This window comes from Callorhinchus milii, unplaced genomic scaffold, assembly GCF_018977255.1.
Source record: "Callorhinchus milii isolate IMCB2004 unplaced genomic scaffold, IMCB_Cmil_1.0 Scaffold19, whole genome shotgun sequence".
Classification (NCBI taxonomy): Eukaryota; Metazoa; Chordata; class Chondrichthyes; order Chimaeriformes; family Callorhinchidae; genus Callorhinchus; species Callorhinchus milii.
The window spans coordinates 8923777-8940777 of NW_024704760.1; the positions used below are offsets into that span (position 1 = coordinate 8923777).

General features: G+C 47.2%; 1 protein-coding gene across 4 annotated transcripts in view; it reads left to right on the plus strand.

The window, feature by feature from the left end:
- The window catches only part of pacsin1b (protein kinase C and casein kinase substrate in neurons 1b), a 67444-nt gene that overhangs the window by 22579 nt on the left and 27864 nt on the right, over nt 1-17001 (plus strand). Inside the window, exon 1 of one of the 4 annotated variants that reach the window (XM_042342113.1) lies at nt 281-406. The exons of the other annotated variants lie outside the window; for them this stretch is intronic. The gene's annotated coding sequence lies outside the window, so the exon portion shown is untranslated. Of the gene's footprint in view, nt 1-280; nt 407-17001 lie in introns of those variants that run through there. 4 annotated transcript variants of the gene reach the window in all.

Below are 17001 nucleotides of genomic sequence, written 5' to 3' on the forward strand. Positions count from 1 at the left end.
GAGTTTCATCAGAAAAGGACACTGGAATGTCAGGAGACCAGAGGTGAGGGGTTAATTAGACTTTTCCTAAAATCTTCTGCTCAGCATATTTCACATGTCTTTCTGCACTCTTTATTTCTACACAAAAAAGGGGAAGTGACTAATGCAGAATTGGATATTGAATCACTAACGGAATAATTTTGCCAGGGCTCTGTGTGGAGGAAGTACTCTCCGTGATTGACTGACCAACCCCCCCCTATACATCCTGTGTCCTTGTGAACACCATAGGCAAATTGGACGGGGGCGGTTGGGGGGAGCTCGAATGAAACTCTTCTGTTGGGCAGATTTCTCTCATTGTGTTACACAGTTGCTCCTCTGGAGTCTCTGCCCACCAGGGGAAAGGAAAGTCGTGGTTTGAAAGTAACGGGTAAGTAATAATATTCATTCTTGCATTTGGTACAGCATCTTTCACGTTGTCAAAACATCTCAAAGCTCTTCACAGTTGTACTGTACAGTGGAGTGACTGTGTATTTTGTCAGCAAAAAAGAGGACCAAGCCTCCAGTACTGAAACAGTTACTGTCCATGACCTATGCAGTCTCCAGCTGCTGCCCCATTCTGCTGCCTGGCCACAGCATTATACCGTCCATGATCTATGCAATCTCCATGGGGTCTCCATGGAGTTGAACAGGTTCCACAGAGTGGCGGTCTCGGTAGTCCGATTCCTGAGCTTCCTCAGTATTCCGGGGTACCAATGATGCAAGGCCAGATCAGTCACTGGGGCGGGAAATCAATCCACTCAGCTCCTGTTAACCCTGCAAGTCAAAGCCCTAACTGGTAGAGTGGTCCTAGCTGGTGGGAAAGCTTGCAAGACAGTATCATTGGTGAGCTATGTCGTTTTAGCTGATTAAACCTAGTTGGTTGTTGTCAGGGTGTCACACGTTTTAACGATCACAAAAATGAGTTTTGAACTGTCGTGGGTGATGGACATCAAAGGGGGTTTGGTTTGTGTTGTTCTTTGTCTTCCAGTTACTGAGGCTGTACAGTATCGGGTAGGGTCATGTCACTTACTGTGCATGTTCCATCACTGTCTTGTAATGGGTGTTGATGTTGACTTGCACTTCTGAACTCTCGTAGCTCTGAATGTGCTGCAGATTGAAATCGAAGGTGCTGTGCTGCAGGTGAGGAGCTGAGATGCTCTGTAATGCGTGTCAGTTGTCAAAGGTGTAATACCAAAGGTGTAATATCTCGTGCCGTTCTTCAGTTTGGAGTTGAGCAGCGAGTGTGCAGCTCTGAGACACTCACTTTATTCTCCTCTTTCTTGCTTTTTGCTACGTTCCTCCGACCCGGCCCATCCACTCAGCTCACGTTTCCGCTCGCTCTGTGCCACCATCAGTGATTGAACCTTCAGTTCCTACAGCCCCGAGCTCTGCAACTCTGTCTCTCCTTCGCTCTGTCTCAGTCCCTCTCTTTCTGTCATTAATACCTGCCTGGAATCCTGCCTCTGCAAAACCCGCCAATGACCACCTCCCCTTTCTCCTCTGCCTTGCGCGGCATTCAACCCTGTCTTGTAACGTGCTCCGAGACCAAACCCTACGTGAAGGGTACAAGATAAATGCAAGTTGTTGTCCTTTTCATTGTGGAGGTAAGACAGAGATCCCTAACCTTGCTCGTCACTTTGCACAGAGAGTTTGGATGGAGCTCGGGGGCCAATATGAACTCTGGAGAAACAAGTCCATGTCTCACTGTGATGAGGTGCTGTTCAGTTCCATGTGACTTGATTGCGAACTTGACCTCCTGAAACTGCTGACCATCTTTTTGAACAAAGTGTAATATTATTGGCAAAGCAGAATTTCAACTGTCGTTGGCAACATTTATCAAATTAACTCAACGTAGCTGTAGGCGGCTCCTAACAAGTGACTGACCTGCTGAGGGGAGAAAGAGGATGAAGCTGGCCTGGCTCCGAGGTGACCTGTTCAGCGACGGAATATCAGAATCGAGCTAGCCATCAGTGACGGTTTCTAGTCCAGCTTCTGAGCCAGGTGGGTCTGCAGGGCACCCCCGATGACAGCACAGCCCATCAGCAGGACTTGAAAGGGCAGACCAGTCACTGGGGGCAGGGACTCAGCTCCTGTTAGCCTGCAAGCCAAAGCCCTGAGCAGATAGGGTGGTCCTAGCTGGACAAACAATGGAAAGCGCTCTCAATGGCAAGCTATGCAGTTTTAGTTGGGTAGACTCCAGCAGTTACCCCAACACCAAGCCTTGGCTCTTCCCAACCTATGCCTAATACTCTCTGGAATTAGGTAGGTCCTCTAATGAGGAGAGACTGCGCATTCCATCCCACATATGGGTATATTTCTACGTGTAGTTGCCATACGCAAGTGGAAGTTTGGATATTCTCAGGCATTGTTTCCGCCTGTGTCAGACACCAGCTGATCGCAGGGACTGGTTTACACCTGTCAAAAGAAGAGTTGGCATGGTACAAGCCCTGGCCAACAATCCCCCAATTAAAACTGTGCACAAATTGGTTGCTGCGTTTTCCCACAAAATACACACAATCACTACACTTCATACTATATGAAGCCAGGGCAGTTTGTTTTTGTGTGGACATTGGAGTTGATATTTTCTAGCTGTGGTAAAGATTCACAGCTACAGTGATCCCCAGTGATAGCCCGGGCCTGCGGGCAGCTTGCCGGTTAATCTGCAGTGACAGCTCGCGGGGCAGAGCAGAGTGCTGCTGACTATAGCACAATGCCAAGCTCCGAGATGCACTGACTGCAGACTTATTTATGTTGATAAATTATATGTTCATTTGATTTTTTTTTTGCATTTGATAAATCCTTTAATGAGCATTTGATACTGATGTTTAATTAAATGAGGAATGCAGGCTCTCCTACAGCCTCCCGGGCTGTAACAGTGCGAGCAAAACACACAATGACTGAACTGTCCGATCGGAAGCAATCCTGCAGTCCCCTGTACAAAGCAATCAGGCCTTGCGTTCTGAATCGCTGAAACATTTGACGTTTTCATTATTTTTTGTACTTTACAAACTCTCAATCTCCGCAGTCCTGTCGTGAATTAATTCATGCTGAAATAACAGGCAACGTCATTAACAATACTATCCAGAACAGCACTGCAGACAGTGTACTGCAGCTGGCAGAATGGGCTGTGTGTGTGTGTGTGTGTATGTGTGAGTGTGTGTGAGAGAGAGAGAGAGAGCACAGTGCTGCTTTCCGACACTGGAGATGAGGACAGCCTGACATAGCCGAGCCAGATTTTCAGGCCTGTGTTTGTTGTAAATGTGCCGGGTGTTGGTGTGGGCCCTGGTGGGTGGAACGTAGCAGCCCACATTGTAAATAATTGACCTAGATTTACACAGATTGTACAGCACGCAAACAGCCCCCTCAACCCAGCCAGCCCGTTTCGGCTTTATACTTCACGAGTCCAGTCCAGTTTAGCTCAGCTGCTGCCAACCCCCGATGGGTGCTCTGTGCTGATGTGGAATGAATGGATTGGGTGATGGAAGTGACTGACTGTAGGTGTGGGGCTGAAAAGATCATTGGTATTTAGCCTGAACTCCCTGCTAATCTCCTTTCTCAAGACCAATTTGCTTGTAATTCCCCGCCCCCTCCTCCCATATTCAAACGCACATTTCCAGTTATGATAATGTAGAGACTGATATTATTCGCATAATTGGTTTTACACTCCATGGCTGTTCATGGGACATTACTGTGCACAATTGGCTGCCCTGTGTCCCCCACAAAATACACAGTCACTCCACTTTACAGTATATTCGGTGAAGCGCAGTTGGAACTGGAGCCTTGAGGATAGGTATATGATTGGAGTGTGACTAGGATTGGATTGCAATTCCTGACTGAGGATTTGCCAGAGTGCAACAGGAATCTCCTAAACATCCTGTGGGTTTTGACGTGTTGACGTGATGCCCTGATAGCCATCACCCTGCTGTCTCTCTCTCCCATCTCCCCAGCTATGTTGGTTTGCACCCCGCCTTGTGAGATGTGACAACTGATGAGGTCGCCATTACCAGAGAGGTTGAGCTGCAGATGGTTCGGAGGGAGGGGCCTTTGGCCCATTTAGTCTCCTCCCCCTGAAATCCCGTTCCCAATCCAGCTTCAAGCTGCTTCTCTGTTCCCCCAAGTCTTGTTAACAAGACAGAGTGTTGGTCAGCTGTGCCCTTGGGTACTGCAGACTTTCCTGGTTCAGGAGTGTTAGCTGTCTGCCAACTCCCTGCAGTGGATTGCCTTGATTTCTGATATTCCATTGCCAGGCATATTGATTCATAGCAGATCGTTTAATCCAATTTCATCCTCTTAATACACTTGCTTCTCAGATATCTATATCTCCTTCCAAGTATTAGAATCATTCTGCCTCCACAGAATCAATTGAAATGCTTGTAGATCATCCCATCTGCCTCTGTGTGACGGGCTGTTTTCTGATCTCGCTGCTAACCGTATCCTAGCTTTAATGTTAAGCCTACATCTTCTTTGTTTCCTCCTTCTGTTGGGGAAGAGGCACACACTCTAGCTGTCAATTCCCTTCATTGTTATGAGCACCTCACTCAGATCTCTCCTCTGTGAATATCCCCAAGCTTTGGCAGTCAACAACAACAACAACAAATTGCATTTATATAGCGCCCCTCACACAGGGCAGCGTCCCAGAGCGCTTGTCAGCAGCGGAGCACGAAGCCGAGACGGGGCGAGGGGGAGGTAGGCCTTGGCACGGTCAAAAAGAAAGGTCTTGAGGTCTCACCGGAGCACTCTACAGCTCGAGTCTGACTAATGGGGATTTCAACACAAACTGAAGCTACAAGATCATCAGATTGTTCTGGATGAAGTCCCTTCGGCCCATCTGATCTCATCCCTCCAGATCACCCGCCCTACCGTCCCCATCACCACAGCAAGCTGCTTTGTAAATGAATCCCAGTGTCCTGGCCTCAACCAGCCTTCCTGGCAACCTGTTCCTGTCATTGATTAACCTCTGGGTAAAGAAATACTTCTTAGTGCATGTCCTGAAATTGCCCTTTGCAACTTTAAACCTGTGTCCTCTTGTTCTCATGTCTTGATTTATCTGAAAGTATTGATCTGGGTTTTACTTTTTCAATCCCATTTAAAATATAATACACCACTTCTCTCACGACTGAAGAGCCTGAGCTTGTCTAATCATTGCTCACAGCTCATGCCTCTAACACTGGGGATCATCCTCGTTGCTTTCCTCTGCACTCTCTGGGGCACCACATTGTATCACAGTGACCAGAGCTGTGTGGTACAGGCTGTGGCGCTGTACAGCTCAAGTCTGACATCCATGGATCTGAACTCAACTCGTAACATAGCCCACCATCGTGTTTGCTTTGTTCATTGCTGCCTCACGCTGTGCAGGCACGGTGACTGATGCGATGAGTTAACTAACACCCTGGTCTCTCCCTTGCCAGGTTCTCTCCATGGGCAGTGTTTTTTTTACTGCCTACACACTGTAGTTTGTGTTGCCCTGTATGGGTGTGCCTTGTCAGTGATCAGCCTGTGAACCAGCAACAGGTCACAAGACTGCCCAGTGTTAGCTGTTCTATCAGACTGAAATCATGCAAAGCAGCTGAATAATATTCATGAGCGTATTTTAAAAGCTTAAATGTGATTATACCAAACTCCTCCAATGTTATGAGAGTGCAGCCTCTGCCAATGTGGAAAACTTGTTGCAGTAAACGCCACCCCCCCCACTGGGTTTATAGCAAGCTTTCGAAAACGTACTGCAGTATTTTACTGACTTTAGAATCAAAGGCAAATTACTAAACGCCTGAGTAATGTTGGCCAAGTGGTGATGTATATTTAATGGCCCTTGTACACTGTGGAGTCGTTTAGGCTCACTTTCAGCAGTCCTGCTTCAGAGCAGGATGCCTGTATTTCCCTCCTGGTGTCAGCCTTGCGCAGTGGCAGCACTCTCGCTTCTGAGTCAGAAGGTTGTGGGTTCAAAGCCCACATCGGGACTTGGAATCACATAGTCTAAGCTGACGCTCCAATGCAGTGCTGGGGGCGAGCTACGTTGACAGAGGTGCTGTTTTCAGATGATACGTTAAACCAAGTTCCTGTTTGCTTGTTCAAATGGACTTAAAGATCCCACGTGCGAGGGTGTAAGGGTGTGAGGGGTGGGGTATGGGGGGTGACAGGGGTGGGGTATGGGGGGAGGGGCGTGGGAGAGTTGGGCTCTGGGGTGTGTGTGGGGGTTGGGGTATGGAGGGTGTAGGAGGTGGGGGCTGTGGGGTGTGTGTTGGGGGTGGGGTAAGGGGGTGGGGGTTGTGTGGGTGGTGGGGGTTAGGAGTGGAGGTGTGATCCTCACCATTAGTTTGGACGTGCAGTGTTGAGGGAGGAGTGATCCTGGTCTGACACACATTATGTTTACAGCTGGCGAGACTTTTGAAGAGTTTGCCCTTACAGACACTCGGCCCTTCTGCTTACAAAGCCTGCTTAATGTCCATGTTACAGAGTTATTTAAAGCTTCGAGAACTTAACCTCCTTACAGCATATCATTGGCTTAGATACATGGTGCTGTGGCACAGGTGGATGTGGCCTCTGTCCGTTGTAATACACTTAACTAATTATATGGAGATTATGGTCACTAGTACAGCTCTGTGTAACTACAGGTGTGTGATATTGCTGTTGGCGGCCTCTGGTCGGGTTTGAAAACTGTTCCAGAGTGTAGGAGCCTTCACTAGGACGGAAGGTAATTACTCTAATGAGACATCCTCAGATACCCCATGGACAAGGATTATGTTATGTTATGTGTCACATTACTGAAAGTATCACACACTGCTCTCTGTCTGTCTGTCTGTCTGGATCACTGTATCTGGATGTTTTGTGCAGTTTCCCAGGTGTAAACATTCTCATCTAAGTTGCGTACAGCGAGGGTCTGTGTGAGCGAGAATGTTCGAGGAAAACCCTCAACAGCAAGAGCCAATAATCTTGGCTTTAAAGATGCTTCGGTGCTTGGATGTTATTGGCTCCTCAAACAACGTCAGTGAGCAATAGTCTCAAGGCCTTGGTTGCGCCACTGTGGTGTTTATACACCATTGTAAACTGCTGAGGGTCTCCTGACGGGAAAACTACTAATCACATGGTTATTATATACAAAATGCTTTGAGTGCTTATTAAAGATGACAGGAGCTGTTGGATTCAGTGACAAATCGTCAGCTATTCCAATTCCTCTTTAAATGACTTTAATTGAAATGCTGCTCAGCACAACCCAGTACATCCTTATACACTAAGCTTACAGAAAGATTGCTGCCTTTTTCTTTCAGTATAAAATAATCTTTACCTTTGATACAGTGCCTGTAACAGCGGATTGTCTCAAAGTGCTTCCCAGGTCATGGCTGACAGTGTAGTCACTCTGTGGGGGAGCGCAGCAGGCAGTCAGTGCACAGCCGGGAAGCCACACACCAGGTTTTCTGCTCAAACATAGGAGATGTTCAGATAACTGGGGGGTGGGGGAAAGCAGCTCAGAGCAATCTATCTGGTACACTGATTGTTGTGGATCCAATCCTGCGCAGGAGGGGGTTGGGAGGGTGGATGATGAGCTGTTAAAGCCCCTCCAGAATTAGTATAGGAAAATGTTTTCTATATGGGTGTCGCAGAGGATCTGTGTGAATAGGAGGATCAGTGTGGAGTCAGTGCTGTGTTTGACTGAGAGATGCACCAAGCCGTGCAGCCCACGCATGTTTGATATTACCATTGATTTATAGGGTGCCGATGAGTGATAAACATCACTGCAATCTCCTGATTGGAATATCGAGCATCCTTCAGGGAATGTTAATGTAAATCATCAGTACCTAATGCATTGACTGTTCTCACCCCCTTCCACACACTGTCTCTCTACCCCCCCCCCCCCCCCCTCCCCATCTTGTGTTCTTGAACTTTCTTTAATGACTAAGTAACCATTACGGGAAGGATGATGGTTTAATGAAGTTAACGGTGGAGAAAGGTTTCCTCTGGTCAGGGAGTTGGAGGATACGGATTGAACATAATACTTGTGGAGTCCTGTAGCTCAGTGGTTAGAGCGCTCGCCTCCAAGCGAGAAACCTGGGTTTGATTCCCAGTAGGGGGAAAACAATTGGTCATTTCAGTCCACGACTGTTTGTGGGACACTGCTGTACACAATTAGCTGACGCAATTCGCCTACAAAATATACAGTCAATTCACTTTACAGTATATACTATGAAGCGCTTTGAGACATCTCAAAAATGCAAGGATTATTCTTATTATAATCACCAAAAGTGCAAAGGAAAGAGGTTTGTTATACATATCACACCACACATACTCACACACACAAACACACCGTACTACACATACACACATAGCACACCACACAGGCACACAGAACAGGCACACACACCACACACACACACATCATATAGGCACAGCACGCGCACACATATGCATACACACACAAGGTTGCTAGGATGCAGAACCCCCTGGGACCGTGGTTGAGGCAGTATCTATATTAGCTTTTAAGAGGGAATTAGATAAATACAAAAGACAAAATGGAAAAGGCTGGAGAATAGGACTAAATGGAAAGAGTACTCAGAGAAGCGGCTGTAAAGTTCAAGATACTGCATTCTCTGTTAATAAAGATTGCCTCCAGTGTATGTGGGAGAGAATTAAGTTCTGTTAATTATATCGAATGTACAAGTGCAAATTAAGTTGTCTATAAAATAGATACCTTCCTTCGAACACTAATGCCATAAATGCGTGTTACACAGGTAAAACCCCATTGTTTATTTAATCACATAAAATTAATTCTGTGCGACTGAGACCTGTTGGGTTTAAATCATTCCAGATTATTGGGCTTGGTCATGTTTCATTGACAGGAGAGGTTTCCTTGGAGGTGAACTGTGCTCAAGGTGACATGCCTGGCAATGGAATGTCAGGATCGAGCCAGCCCTCTAGTCCATTTCCTGAGCCAGGTCTGCAGTATTCCAGGGCACTGCTGATGACAACACAGCCAGCCTGGCTCATTGGCAGGACTTGGAAGGGCAGATCAGTCACTGGGGGCAAAGGGTCATCCCAGCTCCTGTTAATCCTGCAAGTCCAAGCCCTATCAGGTAGGAGAGTCCTAGCTGGACAGCAGAAAAGCTCGTCGGACCACAATATCAATGGTTTTAGCTGGTTACATTCCAGGAGTTACCCCAACACACACTCTGGGGTCCCCAGCTTTGGCTCTTGCCAACCCGTGCTTAATACTCTCCAAAACTAGGTAAGCAGGACTTGTCTCTCCAGGGAGAGAGTGCACATTCCATTCCAAAAATCCATCACTGGGATTCCCATGTGTAGGTGGGATGCATGGAAATTGTCCCTTCTTACCTCTGTGACCTGCTAACCCCATATAAACCTGTCCCCTCCCTCCTCTCAGCAGCCTCCCACCTGCTTCACGTCCCCCAACCATCGGCGGTTGGGCCTTCAGCCTCTCTGCCCCCACCCACTGAAACTCCATCCCACATTCCCTTTGCCTCGCTCCCTCCCTTGCCTTCTTCGAGGCATGTCACAATATCCTCCTCTTTGACCAGGTCATCGAACACCCTCCTATTCCTATACCCCCTGCCCTCCACCACTCCTCATCCCACCCCCCTTCTCTGGTCCAAATCCCTGACTGTCCAGCGCACTGGGAAACCCTCCGAGCGTGAACTTTTGCATTTCTATATTGTATTGTAGTTTAAATGAGATAAATAGGGAGAAGCTGTTCCCATTGACGAGAAGAAAACAATTTAACATCACCAAAGACAAAGGGGAGGTTAGGGGTATATGTTTCTTGTAACATTGAGGGTTATTGGAATCTGTGAAATTGGATGTTAGAGGCCAATGGCAAACCTGAGCAGAGTGAAATCTCTCATGTAACCATTGGTTAATGCTCCTTCCCTAACCCTCCCTCCAGTCCAGCAATGCTGACCTATTGAGGAGCCAGTGGCCCAGTCTGGTTCACATGCTGGCAATCCTGCAGAGTATCGGGCGTTGAGGGACCATAATCATAAACCCTCCCTGTGTGTCCATCTGCATGTCTGTTTCCCTTCTCGTGTGGACTTCAGTCTTCTTGAATACAAGGTTTGAAAGGTCCTCTCTCTCTGCTCTGTGCACTGTGCTGCTCACTGGGTGCTGGGCTGCATGACTGCCCTTTGCTGACTGTCTCTGGAAGACAGTGGTTGGGTAATGCCGTTTCCTGGCTCTCAGCTCAGCAAATCCAGCCCCGTTATATTTGAGAAGCCGGAGAGGTTCTGAGTGTCCTGGTCACCAGTAGGTGGCTGGTGACAAAAGGATCCATTGTGTCTCTTTCTTGCCTTTTCTTTCACCCACCATCTGTCAAACCATCCCTCACCATCTCCATTCACTAGAGAATACCTGCTCAAGCCGGGCACTCAAAGGCTCTGTCAGTATTATCAACAACAACAACTTGCATTTATATAGTACCCTTCATACAGGGTCATTAATAATCTTATCCAGCAGAGGTTAGTACCTTCAGGGATAGAGTGGTAAATCTTTGCATTCGATTTAATTCCAATTATAACAACTAAATACTTTACAGTATTTGTGCATTTGTAGGGAAACACATCACCTGGTTTTGCACAACCATGTCCCACAAACAGCCATAATAATTAATCCTTGCATTAGATATAGCATCCTAGGTCGACAAGATGTCTCAAAGCGCTTCACAGGACACAATATAAAGTGTAGTGACTGTGTATCTTGTGGGCAAACACAGCAGCCAGTTTGTGCACAGCAGTGTTCCACCAACAGCCATGGAGTGAGTGACCAATTTATTTGGAGGATTGTTGGCCAGGACACTGGGAGAAATTGCCCTCTCTTTTCCAATAGCATTCAGGGATCTTTAATGCCCACCTGAACAAGCAGATGTCTGTGGACAGTGCAGCTTCCCGCAGCTGATCATGAGGGTTAGATCTGTTGTCTTCCTCCCCTGCCGCATTGAAGGAAATTCACATAGCGTGTGTGTGGTGCAGCAATAGGCTATTTTAATTCACTGAAATAGCTCTCAGAGTGGAGCTGGGCAGCAACCTCAAGGTACGTTTACCTATAAATAGTCACTTCACTTTGCAGCACTCACCTTGGAAATATGTTTAACATTAATAGGCACTCGATTGAATGCAAAGATTATTGTATCAAGTGCTTGTGATTCTGCTGCAAGTTCCCATGAAACGAAATATAATAACATATCATATCTGCATTGCTCGCAGCTTATGATATCAGTGAGATCAGAGCAAAGCCCAAGGTATTTGAACGTTCTCTCTTCCCAAAGTTAGGGTGAGTCACTGACATCAGCTGCACCTTGTAGTCCTTGTCCTGTTGACCTTTCGGAGATGGCTGGAGTTTGGGGTTTTGTTTTGGACGCAGAGGCTTTCGTGTCAACTTATTGCGCACTGAGAGGGGGTGGGGGGCTGGTGCCAGTCACTCACTCTAATCAAGAAGCACGGGGTGTGTGATTAACACTCTGCTACAGGGCTGGAGAGTGTAATTGTTCTCCGTGAGTTTTATTTTTAAATGACCGAGGATGCGCTGCTAATTAACCCAGAGAGATGTTGGAGCTGGCAGTGATTGCTTGTCCAGGTTAGAGTGCGTAAGCTCCGGCCTGCTGCCCACTCACTCCCGCCCTCACTGAAGACGGCTAATGGGAAAATAAGTTTGCTGTTTCTTCTCGATTCCCCTGAAGCTCCTTGGTCAGAGAGCACTTGATGGATTGGGCTGTCAACCTGCGGCCACCGATTCTAATGATAAATCTATTCATTTTCCAAACACAATCTCAAAAAGACAACAAGCGCCCAAACTGGAGAGAGGCAGAGAGTCCTTCACTCATACCCGAAACTAGAGTCAGCAGCTAATAGTCAGCTATTACATACATACAAGGGATTCAAAGCCAGGCAATAGCACCTACACACCTAAATATGAGAGGAGCGGATAGAGAGCGAGCGAGTGGGAGAGGGATGTGCAGGGACGGGCACACTCAGTTAAAATCTGCCCCCTTGTTGATAATACTCAGCCGCAGATAGGAGATGCGGAGAGTCTCTGCATGCCCAGACGATGGGTGAAATTGAGTCACTTGTAAGGGGAGAGAGTCTAAAGGTACCAGTCAGTCTCTGTGTGCTCTCAACACCTCCTGTGCCGGTCAATGCTATAGCGGGACATCCTGTGCCCATTGTGAGGAGCTGAGCTCGGGAGCAGGACACCAGGCAGTGGGGTCTACTCCTGATGTGAGTACCTCTACTCCGAGTCTCCAAACTTCTCCCAAAGTTTTGCCATTATCTCAGCCTTGGCGTTTTCACAAGATCGGTCTGGATACACAAGCCCTTCAGCCCATTTGATCTCATCCTTTCAGAACACCCATCCTACCGTGCCCCTATCACAGCATTAAGCTGCTTTTTAAATGAGTCCCAGTGTCCTGCCCTCAACCACCGTTGCTGGTAACCTGTTCCTGTGATTAATTATCCTCTGTGTAAACAAAAACTTCCTGGCATCTGTCCTGAAATTTCCCTTTACACTTCTAAACCTGTGTCCTCTTGTTCTGTGGTCTTGCTGTATCTTAAAGTAATGATCTGGGTTTCTTTTCAATCCCATTTAAAATGTTATACACCTCTATGACGTCCTCCTGACGTGAAAGGCGCTTTGTAAATGGAATCTTGTTGTTGTTGTTGTTGTTGTATGAGGTCCCCTCTGAGTCATCTTCTCAAGACTGAAGACCCTGAGCTTGTCTAGTCGCTGCTCACAGCTCATTCCTCCATCACTGAGATGTTTCAGAGATGTGATAAGGCGCTCTATCAAATGCACTCTGGAACTTTCCCTCGCAATCCCTCCGCCTCGCCCCTTTCCTCCTCTTCCAAATCCCACCTGAAGACTGTGTTTAAGCCACACCCAACCCCCGTCCACCGCCCCCAGCCCAGGCTCACACTCGAGCTTAGGCTTCTAAAGCGCTTTGAGACGTTCTCCCAGTGTGTAAATCATTGTCGGATTGGTTGGTGGTCAGACCTACAGCCTCTCTGCCTCCGCTCTTTGGAATTCCATCAGAAAGTCCCTTCACCTAGCTCCTCCCTGGCCTCCTTCAAGGCCCATCTCAAAACCTTCTTCGACTGCACCCTCAGTCACCCTCCTACCCCTACCCTTCCTGCCCTCTACCCCTCCTATCCCAACCCTCAGCTCAGGTCCAAATCTCTGACTGTCCTGTGCCTTGGAATATCCTTCCGATGTGAAGGGCGCTATAAAAATGTAATTTGTTGTTGTTGTCGTTTGATGGTCTGAATTTAACATTGACTGTATTGTGGAGTCCTGTAGCTCAGTGGTTAGTGCACTCACCTCGCAAGCAAGAGACCTGGGTTCAATTCCCAGTAGGGCGAAACGTTGGGCAAGTTTCCTTACTCCACATGCCTCTGTTTACCTAGCAGTAAGTAGGACCTGGTTGTTAGTTGATTGCCAGATTACTTTTCGGGGGGTAATAATTCTTTCAAAAAAGAAATAACAAATTGGTCACTTAATCCACGACTGTTTATGGGACACTGCTGTGCACAATTGGCTGCTGTGTTTCGTCCTTAAAATATACAGTCAATTCACTTTACAGTATATTCTGTGAAACGCTTTGAGACGTCTCGAAGACGTGTTAAGGCGCTATATCAAATGCAAGGATTATTATTGTGTGTACACTGAGCCTTGTTTGCCTGACAATGCTGAGGTGCATCTCTATTAACGTATCATTTACATGAGATATTCGAGCAACAAAATGAGATAATTATAAAACTGACCTTTTAGGAATAATGTATTCAGCAATTGTGTGAATTGGAGCTAATTAACATGAGCAAATTGGGTCTTTGCTCACCAGGGCAAAGGACAATAATTCTAAAATCCAATAATTCCCATTTGAGACATCAGTGTTGCTGTTATACTCCTGTCAGTCTCTGTTCCTGTGTCTGTAAACCTCACCCAAACTATTGATGGTATTACTGCAACTTCTATTCCAGTGCAGCATTGGGGGGAGCACTGTAGTGATGGAGGTGCTGTCCTTCAGATGAGACGTTAAACTGAGATTCTGTCTGCCTATTCACGTGCACATTAAAGATCCACGGCACTATTTAAAAAGAGAAGCAAGTTTCTCTCTCCTGGTGTCCTGGCCAACAATTCCACCCACTAAAAATTTATCACTTGCTTCATAGCTATTTGTGTGATGTTTCTTTGTACAAATCTGCTGCCCACAAAATACAATCACTGCACTTTACAGTAAAAATCCTGTGAGCATAAGAACATAAGGAATGCTAGACGCTTTGATTCATTTGACGAGATGATCAGGCACTGTATCAAATATACACATTGTTATTGTGTGATTTTTGCAGCTTGCAGTCGATGACAAACTTTGTTTGAACCAGACCCTGACACCTGGCAGGTGGGAGAGACTTGGAGTCCTCTTAGTCCAGCTGTGTATCAACATGGCCCTGGATAGATCCCGAAAAAACCCACTGCACACTACAGTTACCACAACTCCCTCGCTCATCTCAGGGTGTTGGCTCTGGCTGGGACACAGCTCCAACATCCTGACTCCCCCCCATCCCACCCCAGCTATCCTCACGCTGGAGTCTGGACAGTGAGTGTTTTTCTGTGATGGGCGAGGTGACAGGTGGTCACCCCGGGGTGAAAGGTTGCAGACAAGTGGAACTTTCTGCAGTGCCGCTCCTGTCCAGTCCCACTCCCAGCTCCCTGGTCAGCTCGGCTCCCACAAGCACAGCGTTCCCACCAATGTGAGATTTGTGTTTAACGTTTCAGGCACGAGTACAACAACAACAACAACTTATATGTAAATGGAGGAGCGCCTTTCACATGGGGATGACGTCCCATCACGTTACAGGTTATTTTACAGGTTGAACGAGATGCTTCCTATTGGTGGGGATTTCTGCCATCTCTGTGTTAGGGGTCTATAAATGGAATCTTGTTGTTGTTGTTGTCTACCAACCTATTGCTCAGTCAGTAGCACTCCCGTCTTTGAATTAAAGGCTGTCGGTTCAAGCCCCATGTCAGGACTTTGAACTCACAATGTGGTTCAAAGTCCTATGTTGATACTCCAATGTGGTGGTGGGAACATACTGCATTTTCGGAGATCCCAACTGCCTATCCAGGTGGATGTTAAGATTCACCCTGTTTCTTGCACGATGACTTGTACTTGCAGTGATGTGCCCTGTGCTCTCTGTCACTGAATCATCATCGTGCTTGCATCTTATCACAGCATTGAAATGTCTCAAAGCGTTTCATAGGATATATTGTAAAGTGCATTTTTTGGGGTGAATGCAGAGCCAATTTGTACATAGCAACGTCTCACAAACAGCCATAAAGTGAGTGACCAATTTTATTTGGGGAATCGTTGGCCAGGACATCTTCTCTTTTTAAATAGTGCCATGGGATCTTTAATATCCACCTGAACTGGGAGACGTAACCTTGTTTTAATGTCTCATCCAAAGGATGGCATCACCAACAATGCAGTGCTTCCCATTGGACTGCACTGGTGCTTTAGCCCAAACAGTGAGCTCAAAGTCCCAACGTGGGGTTTGAACCCACAACCTTCTGACTCCGAGGCCAGAGTGCGACTGACTGAGCCAGGCTGATTGACTAATACTGTCATTTTATAGGAACACAAAAACATTTAGATGTAAATAGTAGAGAAGTTGCTTCCAGCTGACGGCTCATGTTTAAAACCGTTTCTGGGATGTTCTCCCAACATGGAAGGCGCTATACAAATGTAATTTTGTTGTTGCTGTTGCTCGTGACTGCTGCATTTACATATACCTTGCACAATACCAGCCAATTCCAACTTGCCTTTTCTTGCTAAAAGTCCGGAGCGCGTTGTTGCAAATCAATTTCGCTCACACCTCTCCCTCCATTCGAGCCCCTCCAGTCCGGTTTCCGCCCTGCCCACATCACAGAGACAGCCCTCGTCAAAGTCACAAATAACATCCTTCTTGTCTGTGACCAGGGCTCCCTCTACCTCCTTGTCCTCCTGGACCTCTCTGCTGCGTTTAACATAGCCTCTCCTCCTTCATCCACCTTAGTTGGACCTCACTCTCCTGGTTCGAGTCCTACTTAACCAACCGTCATCACTATGTGAGAATGAATGTTACAAAATTAGTTCATCCAGATTTAATATTAAATCGAGATTGATGGGATGCTTGTTGTGCTGGTTATTTTTCTTAATGGAATTTATTTATTGAAGAATATTTGCTTGGTAGATGGCTTGCTTTAATTCCCTCTGCATACAGTCATGAAAGCACCTCAATGTTCACGTCTGCAGTCGCGTTTGTGTAAGTACGCCAAATATTGTTAGAACAGAATATTTTTCCACACATCAGGAATTACATTGCGAACAACTCTGCCAGCACGCGGTTACTTTCCTTGCCCCTGCCACCCCCCACCCCCACCACCCGCCTGTGTCCTTGCCCCCTCTGCTCTTGTACAGCACCTGGAGGCTTCAACAACAACAAGAAATTACATGCAGCGCCTTTCATGTCGGGAGGATGTCCCAAGGCACTGGACAGTTAAGGGTTTGCAACCAGCTGGGGGAGTTAGAGACACAAAGGGTGGAAGGTAAGAGGTGAGGGTAGGAGTGTGAACCAAGTCACAAACAAAGAGGAAAGTCTTAAGATGGGCCTTGAAGGAGACAAGGGAGGGGGCAAGGCGAAGGGGCTCCCGGATGGTGTACCAGAGGGTGGGGGCAGAAAGCTGAAGGCCCGACCACCGATGTATGTGGATATCGGCTGTGCTTTGCTCTGTGTGCGTTTCAGCGCCTTGGGACGTCATCCCGACGTGAAAAGCTCTTTACGAATGTAATTTTGTTGTCGTTGAAAGGTCCCAGCAGTGAGCACAGCCGCACAGTCCTTCCCCGAGGAGCCGGGCTTCAGCGTCAGCTTCTTAGCTCAATGCGCTGATTGAGCACTTTGTGTCCAACGATCCTCCTCCGGGGAGAGAGACTGCTGAGACCAGCAAGGTGCCCTC